Source organism: Oncorhynchus nerka, unplaced genomic scaffold (assembly GCF_034236695.1).
Source record: "Oncorhynchus nerka isolate Pitt River unplaced genomic scaffold, Oner_Uvic_2.0 unplaced_scaffold_1536, whole genome shotgun sequence".
Lineage (NCBI taxonomy): Eukaryota > Metazoa > Chordata > Actinopteri > Salmoniformes > Salmonidae > Oncorhynchus > Oncorhynchus nerka.
Window position 1 is genome coordinate 35,972 of NW_027039777.1, and position 12,766 is coordinate 48,737.

A 12,766-nucleotide genomic window follows, 5' to 3' on the forward strand; every position below is an offset into this window, starting at 1 on the left:
TATACTGTGTGTAATACAAGGCTGCAGGGAGGCTACTGCATCCATTCATTTGTCTGTTCAGTTGATGTGTATGGATTTGTCCTGCATTTATTTTAGTGTGCAGACATGCAGGGTGTGTTATATACAGACCTTTGAATGTGTATGTATCATTTTGTATAATATGCTTGGATTCTGTGCTTTCCATCTTGTAGAGTCACTGTGACTTCAGTTTCGAAAGGAGCTGATGGTTTACCTGCTTTGTTTTGTCCTTATTCAATAAAGGAACATAATGTTACACATTGTGTTTTTATATTCATATGGAATGTGTATTTGTTTATATGACAGAGTACTAGGGCCACACTGAAGAAAAAGGATAAAGTCATAAATTTATGAGGCTGGTTCTTTCTGCAGAAAAGCTACATATTGTTTTTACAGTTTTGATACTTATGACAATGTGATACTTAATATTCTGGCACATCAGCATGTCTTTGTTTATGAAACCATACTGAAGTACAATTTCACGAAATGCCCCACATCTGTCCTCCTTTAAAACAACTGGTTACAATATTATGACTTGTGTTTTTTTTCCCCTCTGTAGCCCTAATATTCTATCATTTTATATATAGCCTTATAGTCTATGGGAAACTGTAAATTATCTAATGATAGCAACATAATCTAAAAATCTTTTTTTATCCAAAATCATTGAAATTAATGATCACAAACGTTTAAATAATAACAGTGGGTCTAGTTATATGTGATAACAATGTATAGTGAGCAGTGAAATAACTATTGGTTTCCATTTGTGGTGACTGCTGACTGACATTAGGGATGAGATTAAATAGATCCTGGAATTTAGCCTGGTCTGGAGCAGGCTAGCTCCACAGAATAAATCTCCATGGTAATTTATACCATAACATATCCTCCTGCCCCCTATCCATCTTTAGTGCAACCGGATTACGGATCAATTGAGCCAGGATCACCAAGATATCCTGGCTTAATCCCTTATCCTAGTTTTGTGCAACAGGCCCCTGGTTATGAAACCCACAAAACATAACAAAAGATTGGTGATGAGTCTGAATCTACAGGAACTATTCTGTCTGGAAGAAGATGGTTTTTACAATTGTTTAAAACTGTTATTTTCTGTGGTTCAGTCTAGGCTAATGTTAGCACAGTGTATTACTAGCACAGGCAAGTGCAGAGTTGAGCTAGCTAAGAGAGAGATGTAGCATCGTCATGGAAAAGGACCCGAGACGGATGCCAGGTCTGTAAAACAACTTGATTACCTCTCTAGGGTACGTGGGACTCTAACGTCCCACCTGACCAACATCCAGTGAAAGGGTGCCAAATTCAAACAACAGAAATCTCATAATTAAAATTCCTCAAACATACAAGTATTATATGCCATTTTAAAGCTAAACTTGTTGGTTAAAACCTCTTGATTCTAGCCATCCAGGATCCGGGATCGTTACCATAACGCAACGTTAACAATTCATGAAAATCGCAAATGAAATGAAATAAATATATTTGCTCTCTATTTGTGTAAGAGCATAGCATTTAGCCTAGCATTCAGCATGCAACATTTTCACAAAAACAAGAAAAGCATTCAAATAAAATCATTTATCTTTGAAGAACTTCAGATGTTTTCAATGAGGAGACTCAGTTAGATAGCAAATGTTCAGTTTTTGCAAATAAAATATTTGTGTAGACAAATCGCTCCGTTTTCTTCATCACGTTTCGGTAAGAAAAAACCCGAAAATTAAGTCATTACAACGCGAACTGTTTTTTCCAAATTAACTCCATAATATCGACAGAAACATGGCAAACATTGTTTAGAATCAATCCTTAAGGGGTTTTTCACATATCTATCGATGATAAATCATTCGTGGCAGTTTAGTTTCTCCTCTGAAGAAATGGAACGCGCATGGACCAAGAGATTACGCAATCATTTTGATGCAGGACACCGGGCGGACACCTGGTAAATGTAGGCTCTTATGGTCAATCTTCCAATGATATGCCTACAAATACGTCACAATGCTGCAGACACCTTGGGGAAGCGACAAAGGGCAGGCTCATTCCTGGCGCATTCACAGCCATATAAGGAGACATTGGAACACAGCGCCTTCAGAATCTGGGGCATTTCCTGTATGCAATTTCATCTTGGTTCCGCCTGTAGCATTAGTTCTGGGGCACTCACAGACAATATCTTTGCAGTTTTGGAAACTATTTTTTTCTTTCCAAAGCTGTCAATTACATGCATAGTCAAGCATCTTTTCGTGACAAAATATCTTGTTTAAAACGGGAACGTTTTTTATCCAAAAATTAAAAGAGCGCCCCTATCTCGAAGAAGTTAATCCCACCACAGTGTCCAATTTCAAAAAGGCTTTACGACGAAAGCACACCATGCGATTATGTTAGGTCTGCACCTACTCATGTCGTGGAAAATCGGTTCAAATATAACACTTACAAGAACTTGTGAAATCAAATAGGCTTTTAATACAAAGTATTAACAAAGTATACACACCGCTTCCCAGAGCCCCGGCTCCTGTATTTATCCACATATAGCATATGGGTCCAACCCATATGCAAATAAACATACTTCCCCTAATTCTCCTACCACCATTATCTTTTTAGTTCAGGCTTCCTGCTTGTTTACGCCCAATAACGCCCATATCTGCTTTCAGTTAGATTATAATGGTGGCAAGACCCTTGCTTGTCCTAAAAATAATATACGTCCATCTATTCTATAGACCTATGCTTTGTCCTGTATTTAGCTTAATGCGTTCTTTGTTATGTGTGTCCTTATCAGCATCAGAAGACTATGTGTCTCCTCTATCTTTAGTGTGTCCAGTTGTCCTAGGCGCCTATGTGCCGCCTTCTCTTTGTGTGGTCTGTTTTTAATGTTCAGCTGTCCTATACACCTATGTGTTATCTATGTGTCTCATTTACTCCCACAAATACCTCCTCTGGGGCTAATTAGCCCCATACTAATACAAATATGACTCTAGGATGGTGAATGAGAATACCTATGATGGACAATAAAATACAAAAACAGAGTAAAGCATATAAACCAACTGGCCCAAACATCTCCAAATTATTAATACTAAATAGGAGTAAAAGATCCAATTAGAAACATTAAAGAAAGCCTAACTAGACCAAACATCTCTAGTAATTCATAAGAGTAAAAGATCTAATTCGGTATAGAAATAATAAAAATAATATATTACATTTTGATGAAGCATGAGCATGTAGGTACATAGCCTTGCCTGAAACCAGATATATTCATTGATATACCTATCTAAAAATGTCAACCAAACATACAAAAACACAAGGCCGTGAGCAAAAATAGATATACTAAATCCTTTCATAGGAGTACAATCCTCATCCCTACAAATGTTACAATCTCCTCTTTGACATTTTGCGCAAAACAGGGGGTCTTCGTGATGGTCATGGCCCTCCACTTTATATTTTGTGCACCACTTGCACTTACTGCGCAAATGACACTTTTTGTGGACATGTGCCAGTAGACATTCCTCTGAATTTGGGAATACAGCATCTACAGGTAGACCATCTTTAGGAAAACCATGGCAAGCGTAACCACCTCCAGGGACCACTCCATACAGGCAGTTTGGATTACCGAAGGGGCAGTCAAGGGGTCCACCAACCGCATTGCATGGCTGTCCCTTTTTATCGGTATAGTGGCCTGGGCTACCCGGTACAGGATTAACTATCACAGGAGTGTCAGCTCTTCTTACAGACATCTGTTTATCCGTTGTCTGGACCACAAGAGATTTTACCAAGGGTAAAACACAACAAAATACAATACCCAGAGCCAATAACCCCCCGCCCAGCATAATGGCCATCCTAGCAAACATAGCTCCCCACTTTCCCAATGCTAGGTCCAACCAATCCCAAACATGAGAGTCAAACCCAGCATTTGCCTTAACCTCTGCTCGTAAACCTTTAAGTTTAGCCATAGCGATAGCAAAGGATCCATTAGGCGCAGTGTTATTGGGAATAAAGGTGCAACAATCATCCCCAAACATAACACAAACTCCACCCTTCTCCGCTAAGAGCCAATTGAGAGCCTGTCTATTTTGCCAAGTCATTTTACTGGTAGCCTGTACCTGTTCCCCCAACGCCGTTAGAGCCGAGTCAGTATAGTTCATGCATCTTTGTTGGTTATAGTATATATAATTAATCCACTCTAAGTTCTTATTTGGTGTTATCCACAAAAAAATATATTCAAATCCAGATTTAACTTCATCTCTTGCCTTGAACTCCCGAGGTACCCCTCTAGGCTGTTGTTATATAAATAATCCAATATCAAGCATTACTAGCAGACCAACGCTCTGGTTAAACCGGATGCCCTCAGATAACTCTGGGCGCAGTGCCCTCAGTCAAGTCTAGAGCCTGGGTGCAATAACATAATTATCCTCGCACAAAACAGTTCAAGGGAAGGACACACAGCTGCCATCACGCAAATATACTCCCCTGTAAACTACAAAGAGCATCCTGCAACACTAACGAGCTTAGAGTGCCAAACTATCTCACTGACATTGAACCCTACATGCACTCCTGCATAAACAGGAAACACCTGCGCCTAAAGCAGACACTGCTAGTTCTCCCTATCTTACGTTTCCTGGACACACAAACATCTCATGAAGCAACGCACACTCACACTCCACCCCCCCTACTGGTCGGGTGACGTGAGCAGAGGACTCTGCTATGCACCAATGGGGCGCCTGCTCTGGCTAGAGCAGGCCCTCCTCCAACTCTTCAGGACCAGTCAGAAGACAAACACGACGAGACTCCACCTACATTATTCTGTGTATACATTCTGTTGTAAACTCTGGCGAGGCAGCCTAATTATTCTGACTTCTCACAGAGTCACACTGCTTAGGTCCGTGCACGATAAACGGCAGGACAAGATATCTTTGACTCAATAAACTGCCTTATTGATACACCTGGGGCCTGTTGCACAAAACTAGGATAAGGGATTAAGCCAGGATATCTTGGTGATCCTGGCTCAATTGATCCGTAATCCGGTTGCACTAAAGATGGATAGGGGGCAGGAGGATATGTTATGGTATAAATTACCATGGAGATTTATTCTGTGGAGCTAGCCTGCTCCAGACCAGGCTAAATTCCAGGATCTATTTAATCTCATCCCTAATGTCAGTCAGCAGTCACCACAAATGGAAACCAATAGTTATTTCACTGCTCACTATACATTGTTATCACATATAACTAGACCCACTGTTATTATTTAAACGTTTGTGATCATTAATTTCAATGATTTTGGATAAAAAATGATTTTTAGATGATGTTGCTATCATTAGATAATTTACAGTTTCCCATAGACTATAAGGCTATATATAAAATGATAGAATATTAGGGCCACAGAGGGGAAAAAAACACAAGTCATAATATTGTAACCAGTTGTTTTAAAGGAGGACAGTTGTTAAAATGACAGATGTGGGGCATTTCGTGAAATTGTACTTCAGTATGGTTTCATAAACAAAGACATGCTGATGTGCCAGAATATTAAGTATCACATTGTCATCAGTATCAAAACTGTAAAAACAATATGTAGCTTTTCTGCAGAAAGAACCAGCCTCATAAATGTATGACTTTATCCTTTTTCTTCAGTGTGGCCCTAGTACTCTGTCATATAAACAAATACACATTCCATATGAATATAAAAACACAATGTGTAACATTATGTTCCTTTATTGAATAAGGACAAAACAAAGCAGGTAAACCATCAGCTCCTTTCGAAACTGAAGTCACAGTGACTCTACAAGATGGAAAGCACAGAATCCAAGCATATTATACAAAATGATACATACACATTCAAAGGTCTGTATATAACACACCCTGCATGTCTGCACACTAAAATAAATGCAGGACAAATCCATACACATCAACTGAACAGACAAATGAATGGATGCAGTAGCCTCCCTGCAGCCTTGTATTACACACAGTATACCGCACAAACATCATAAGAGGCCAAATTGTCAAAAAACGAACCCAAAAAAAAAATTCCTCTGCCACCGCAGGACATATTTAACCAAAATTGAAAGCACACATACTAACTAAAATAATTCAACACATATTGGTCCCTCAGCAGCCGACCACTGTCGTCATCAGGAAGATTGCCGGATTGTCCCAGTCCATGGCTGGTGGCACTCTGGGGGCCCTCCCTTCCTCAGGCAGGCCACATTGTGGAGGACAGCACAAGCCACAGTAATATCACATGCCCTAACAGGGCTGACCCTTAATTTGTGAAGGCAGTGAAAGCGTGCCTTCAGGAGGCCAAAGGTCATTTCAACTCTGGCCCTGGTCCTGGCATGGGCATGGTTGTAGGCCTGCTGTGCTTCCTGGGGGTCTGTGAAAGGTGTCAGGAGAAAAGGCTGGCAGCCATACCCCTGTCTCCCAGCAACACACCAGAGAATTCACCTGTCAACACAAAATCTCATCATTACTACCTCATAAACACAGTGATATTCTTGACACAGCCATGATGGTTATAAATAGGGGTTGTGTGGCTTACCTTGTGATAGGCACTGATAGATTTCAGAGGCCCGAAAGATTCTGGAGTCATGGACTGAGCCAGGCCATTTTGCCACAACATTGCTGATCACACAGTCAGCATTGCAGACCATCTGAAATCATAAGATGAGGAATATTACACCAATCAATGCACATCACTGGCAATGCAGAGTGTTCACAATGGACAATATCAAAAAGTTATGTTCACCTGAACATTAATGCTGTGAAAGGATTTCCTATTCACAAAATCGGCCTCATGGGCACCTGAGGGGCTTTTATCCTTATGTGTGTGCAGTCCACTGCACCAATGACATTGGGGAAACCTGTCACACAAAGTAATGAGTATCCTACTATGTGTTAACAGTTGTCCTGTAATTTGTAGATCCTCTTACCTGCAATCCTATAGAACTCCTCTTTGATGTCACAGAGTCTTCTGTGGCCAGGGAAGGAGATGAAGACATCTGCTAATGCTTTGATAGCCAGACACACACTCCTCATTGTGCGGCAAATTGTGGCCTTGTTCAGCATCCCCCACTGAGTACAGGAAGGCTCCACTAGCAAAAAAGCGCAAGGCCACACAAACCATTTGCTCCACACTCAGTGCATGGCTCCGTGCAGTGCGGTGCTTAATCCTGGGACCCAGTAGTCTGCATAGATACCTGATGCCATCTGCAGAAAACCTGTATCTTTCATATAGATGGTCATCAGGGAAGGCCAGTGGGTCCAACCGGTCCCTGAAGACCCTTTCTCGCCTGAAGGCTCTCCTCAGCACAAGTGCTTCTTCATCCACCACATCTCGCACGAATGGGCATGCCATTGTCAGAGCAGAAAGGAACACACAATTTTGGGCCTTCATATAGGCTAGTGGCCACACCTGGTGCTGGGGGGGTGGGCAAAAGAGGGCGATGCCTTATAACGATGACTTGGTTGTACTGATTGCTGGGAAAATAAAAAAAATCGTAGAAAGATGCCACCGTCCTGTGTGCTCACAATAAGAGCTCATATGTCATGGCTCACTTGACTTTACGAGAATATACCTAATTTTTATTTTGAGCTGTGTCATCTTCTTGGAGCTGGGGGAGGAAAGAAAAATAATGATTAATACATTTGTGTTACAGTTAGCATACAGTGTACATTGAAGGCATATCTCACCTCCCTCTCAAGTTTTTTTATTTCAAGGTCCAGTTTCCTAATTGTCCTCTTTTTTATTTCGGACTCCAGTGCAAGATTTTCCATCTTTTTCTTCTTGTACTGAATGTCTATGTCTGCCAGTTCTATTTGGCGCCGGAGGTGGTTGCCATACAACTTTCTGATAGCTTGTGAGCTCTGTGAACACAATACAATTAGCGCAGCTGGAATTTGGCAGGATGTGGTGTCCTTTTATTAATACGCACTATGTTGCCAGGCTGGTTTTCCCACTGTATAGCATCTGGGTCCTGTAAAAGAAATTAGATTTTTTGATTTTGATGAGGACTCCTCACCATTGTAGAGTAAATAGTACTTTCACAGTCTTAACATGATACCTCATGCCTTCTGGAATCCAGAGAGATGGTCTCCTCCTCATCATCGTCTCCATCATGTGCTGTTGCTGCTGCACTGGGGCCTTCACCCTATCACATTTAATCGGATTCATATTGAAGCTAGTAGACAAGACATGCCAGGCCTACAGTATGCCTTTGATGGAGTACTCACTGGATCAGCATCGTCTGGTGCTTGTGCTGGTGGCTCTAACAGGAACACAGTGCTGCCAGGCACTGCAAGGCAATAGGTAAACCAAAGTCAGACAGTCCAAATTGATTCAATATGAATGTGGTTGTATCCCATGTAGAGATGGAAGGACATACCTTGAATGAAGCGGGTGGCATCTTGGGAGGAACCTATGCTCGTCTCTTTCCCCCAGGGATCCCCTCTAAGACGGGCCTGCCTTTATTTAGCTCCAAGGCCATGTCCTCTGCTGGGGTAAGGTCAGCCTTTGGTGACCCACCACCCGTGCCTTGTCTGTGGGTATTCTTTTTCACTGCTAAAACAGTACAGACAATGTGTGAGCAGGCACCTTCTGGGTACAATATATGCTTGTGCTTTGTTAAATATTAGTCAGGGACCATACCATTCTGCAGAATGTTCTTGTATTTGATTTTGACCTGCTGCCATGTCCGTTTTGGCCCGTTCATGTTTAATCTACACACACACACACACACACACACACACACACACACACACATTTAATGGAGTCACACTGCAAAAAATTACTTGGTATTTTTGTCTTGTTTTCAGTAAAAATATCAAAAAATGTATCATAGCTTTATACAGTGTGATGGAGTTACTTTACACAATTTCACTCATATCTGCAGTGCATTTCAATTAAAAATTTAACCGTTTCATAATTACAGTACAACTGCATTTTTGGAGATGTGAATTAAATATTTGAATTGTAATTGTGATGTTTCAGCGGAGCGGTGAGTGTGTAATTGTGCACTACTTACGCATTCAGGCGGTCTGCAATACTTTGCCACGCTTTTTCTCTTTGCTTTATCACTGTGGCGGTGTTGCCTTTCTTCTTAATTATATATTTTACCTCCTCGTATGCCTCCATGAGGATTTGTGCTTCCGACGGGGAAAAGTACGCGGCTCTAGTTGCCATGGTAAATCAGTTAATCTGTGATCTGTGGCGGGGTCTATTTGAGTGAGCCGTGAGCGCGCACCTATCCAGGATTGGTTTCACCTGGCTTAATGAATCCGTGTCTGCTCATCCTGGCTTGGTCTTTGTGCAACCAATTAAGCCTGGACGCACATGTTTTGGCTTCATTGAGCTCAGCTGAGTCATTTATCCCGGATGTCTTAATTCTACTTTTGTGCAACAGGCCCCTGATTCCACTCTGTCCAGCGTCGTTGTTTTGCATTCCCTCTCCAGTATGTAAACACCAACACTGTCCAATTGCATCAAGGTATACCTCAGGGTCTTTCACATACGCCCTTTTAACTCTAGGGTTAACATAGTCATCATGGGGTGATTTAATAATGGTAACCTGTTGAATTGCTCTAAGGCACAAAGACCAGTCCATCCATCTGGCAATACATTCAACAGATAGTTTTTTCCACACATCCAGAAGTTATCCGCAATACCTCTGTCCTGATTGTTTAGCATAATAAGAGATGGCGCAACCTGAGTTATTTTACGACACAACACTTTTCTATTCATTATCAACGCTTTATCTTTATTTCTACGAACCCCTGCAGTCTCTAGTACCCAAATAGTATCACATTCTACAGTGGTGTTTCCTACATCAATTCCTTCGGTGTTATGGCTGTAAAAACATTCATATTTTCCTTTAACCTGTTGCTTCTACTCGGGACGCTTGCGTCCCAACTAGAGCTCTGGAAATGCAAATGCGCTACGCTAAATGCTAATAGTATTAGTTAAAACTCAAAAGTTCATTAAAATACACATGCAGGGTATCGAATTAAAGCTACACTCGTTGTGAATCCAGGCAACAAGTCAGATTTTTAAAATGCTTTTCGGCGAAAGCATGAGAAGCTATTATCTGATAGCATGCAACACCCCAAAAGACCCACAGGGGACGTAAACAAAATAATTAGCATTTCGGCGTTACACAAACCGCACAATAAAATAGAAAACATTCATTACCTTTCACCATCTTCTTTGTTGGCACTCCTAGATGTCCCATAAACACTATTTGGGTCTTTATTTCGATTAAATCGGTCCATATAAAGCCTAGATATCGTTATATGTAGACTGTGTGATAAATGAAAAAAACATTGTTTCAAAACGTAACGTCATTTTTTAAAATTCAAAAAGTCGACGATAAACTTTCACAAAACACTTCGAAATACGTTTGTAATGCAACTTTAGGTATTAGTAAACGTCAATAAGCGATAAAATTCATCAGGAGGCGATGTAAAGATCATTAGCTGTCCGTCTGGAAAAATGTCCGGCTAGAAACTCAACGAAAATATCCGGTCCTAGACCGGATTAGATACGGTGTCCTGCATGTGTTTGACCAAGAAAAAACTCGAAGGGAAATGACAAGACTCTAGACACCGTGTGGAAGCTGTAGGTACTGCAACCTCAGTCAATTAATTGTGGTTCACCTTTATCAATGGGATCAAGTAGCGCATGGATATATTTTCCCATTTTCAGTGATCAGTTTTTCCTGTGCTTTTCGATGTAAATGCCGTTCTGGTAAAGCCACAGCAGTGATTTAACCAGTTTTTTAAACGTATGAGTGTTTTCTATCCACACAGACTAATCAAATGCATATACTATATTCCTGGCATGAGTAGCAGGGCGCTGAAATGTTGCGCGATTTTTAACAGAATGTTCAAAAAAGTAGAGGGTCGACTGAAGAGGTTAACCACAGTACTTCTGTCTAATTTAGGTCCATTTAATTCAGTTCTAATGTCATAGGCAGCACAATCCTTGTCTCCCAACCCAGTCTCGTTCAACATGGTTCTACCTCTAGTGCTCCCCTTAGCAATCCTACATTCTATGTCACACAAGGGAATAGAATACTTTCTCTTGGTACAATGATCATTCTTCCAATTTGCACAGTTTTTAAATGATGCTGGTTCAGGGACTATTATGAGATCCGACAAAGGTGATTTACTACACAAAATACAATTGTCCATTCTGTGTTTGCTTGGCGTATACTTAGCCCATTTGTACCATTCGTTTTTCACCTCTTCTTCCTGTGTGGTGTCCTTGAGTGGTTCTGAGTCTGATATATCTATGTCTGTCATCTTTGCAATGTTCTTCTCTTGAGGTAGGTCATTAGATTTTGTCAAAAAGTTCCAAATATCATTAAAGAATCCTTTTGGCTCTGATTGGTCAGGTTTCTTTGTGGTTACCGTGGTCTGCTTGGTAAGAGCAGTTGATGTCATCTCAGTGGTAGTTGCTGTGGTCGTCACAGCAGCCGCCACCGTTGTTGTTACAGCCGCCGCCATCGTTGTTGTCGTTGCTTTGGTTGTCACAAGCTGTTCTTGTTCAGGTGCTGGCGTAGGACCCAATTTAATATATGTGTTACTGTTTCCTTCATTCAGTTCTGTTCTTGTTATTTCAACTACAAATTCTTCACCTTCAGCTGGTGTTATCTTGTTCATGATAAACTCTTCCACATATTTGATTAATGTCTGGTCACATCCCTTTGTTTGATGATGCGTCCATCCACATAGTGGCTCCTCCGGTAGGGGTTTCTTCCTCCATACAGAAACTGTCTCCTGTTGCCCTGGTTCTGTTAGAATTTGTGGCGAAACAGAAAATCTAAACCTGTCAATCTTTTTACCTCGATCGACAGGTTCCTCTCTTCTCTTCCTGTTTTTATCATATATCTTGATCGTGAGTGCGTGCGTGCGTGCATCATCTTCATATTGTCCTCGGTTGTTCTTACTCTGTCATTGTCACTGTTCTTTTGTGGTCCTAATTTCAATTGTTCATTATGGAGACCAGGTAAGAAAAAGTCAATTGTGGGGAAATCCCCATTTCTTTCATACCTTAAGGGAACATTTTGACATTTCGCGTATGGTTAGTGAGAAAGTCCATATTGCAAATGTACGGTCCCTTATTAGACGTCCGAAAACGTTTGTAAAATTCTCGGTCGGCGTCGGGCCGTGCGGTAGGGCTGGACCTACCGGGAAGTCATCAAATGAACTTTGTCGGACATTCGGTTTCCGTTTTATAAAATAATCCAATTTTGGTCCATTTTTCCACTATCCCGGAAATTCCCACAAGAGGGCATAAGGAATCATATGGCAATTAGACAAAACATCACGAATCACGACGGGGCCTTATCTCGAAAACTGAAAATATTTGAAGCCGAAACTCGGTGAGCGTAGGTTTGGCATAATGGGCAGTTGGCCCCGAACAAGATGGCATCTAGGCCTCAACGGTTTTTGAGTTATGGCCATTATTCTGGGATTAAAGGTCCAAAATGAAAATAGAGACATTCTTTTTCCACTTCACGTCAAAGTCAAGGAGCCTCCGGTGTCAATAACAAAAGAACCAGCCATTTATCTATCGTCATTTAAGAGAAATCGTACAATGACAGATTGGTGGTGTTCAAAGATAGGTGTTTTTTTTTCAACAGTTACAGATCCAGTTGCAGGGTGTTCATACAAATCTTTTTAAAGTGTGCTAAGGAGCTCTGCGAGATTTCTGTGATTTTCTATGATTTTCTGAAATAACACACACTCACTAAACCCTCCGTAAATAACTCAGTTC

The 12,766-nt window shown here is 41.1% G+C and overlaps 2 long non-coding RNA genes across 2 annotated transcripts; both read right to left on the reverse strand.

Moving 5' to 3' along the window:
• Nucleotides 1-6,536: 6,536 nt before the first annotated feature.
• On the reverse strand, nt 6,537-7,900 carry LOC135568501 (uncharacterized). The gene is made up of 3 exons (XR_010462658.1): nt 7,684-7,900; nt 6,924-7,604; nt 6,537-6,644 (listed from the first exon to the last, which is right to left on the reverse strand). It is a non-coding gene; the product is annotated as an uncharacterized LOC135568501 (long non-coding RNA).
• A 535-nt stretch (nt 7,901-8,435) lies between these two features.
• LOC135568500 (uncharacterized) lies at nt 8,436-9,886 on the reverse strand. Its single transcript, XR_010462657.1, has 3 exons — nt 9,015-9,886; nt 8,639-8,709; nt 8,436-8,551 (listed from the first exon to the last, which is right to left on the reverse strand). It is a non-coding gene; the product is annotated as an uncharacterized LOC135568500 (long non-coding RNA).
• Nucleotides 9,887-12,766: the final 2,880 nt, after the last annotated feature.